Genomic DNA, 715 nt, shown 5'->3' with positions numbered 1-715 from the left:
GTCAATTAATCATATATTTCCTTAATAAACGGATATTCAGGTTATAATGAAGAGATATTCTCGACAATCATTACATCTATACAAATTTATACATAAATAAACGGAGTATACGACCAGTCTGGTCGTATATAAAACTTGAACCCCGCATATGGGAGTATCTCTGGTCGATAGGCAAGCAGCATCTCTGCGACGTGTTGAAAATTCTTACCACGTCATCCATAGCTATTTTTTTTATAAACATTTGCCCCCCCAAGTTTATTTATTGCGACCAGCAATAAGTAAACTTAGGAAACTAACCTTTTGTAAGCCCTACGAAATCTGTCAGAGTCACTTGTGCGTGCTCGATAAAGGTGACCTAATCACGTCCAATCATGCCTTTTTCGGTTTCCAAGTAACCCTTCTGACGGCTATTACACTCCTCCATGCCTTGAAAAAGGTAACTCATGATTACCCCTTTTTATCATATTTCAGCCGCTATAAATAATCCCCAAATTTACTTTTTCACTTTTCACTTGCCATTTTCTTGCCAAGAACCCTCAAGAACTTCAACCCAGAGCCTAGAAACTTCGAAGATCATCCGTCGCTTGTTCCAAAGATCCTCTGTTCGCACGCCCAAAGTTGCTTCATTTCAGAACCTCCAATCTTCATCTAGGTAAATTTCTTCAACTTTCAAGCTCTTTGACATGCCATGCATACTGTTACATGCCTGTTTTGA

Source organism: Humulus lupulus, chromosome 1 (genome assembly GCF_963169125.1).
Source record: "Humulus lupulus chromosome 1, drHumLupu1.1, whole genome shotgun sequence".
Lineage (NCBI taxonomy): Eukaryota > Viridiplantae > Streptophyta > Magnoliopsida > Rosales > Cannabaceae > Humulus > Humulus lupulus.
The sequence above is the reverse complement of the archived record's forward strand: the minus strand, read 5'-3'. Positions refer to the sequence as shown.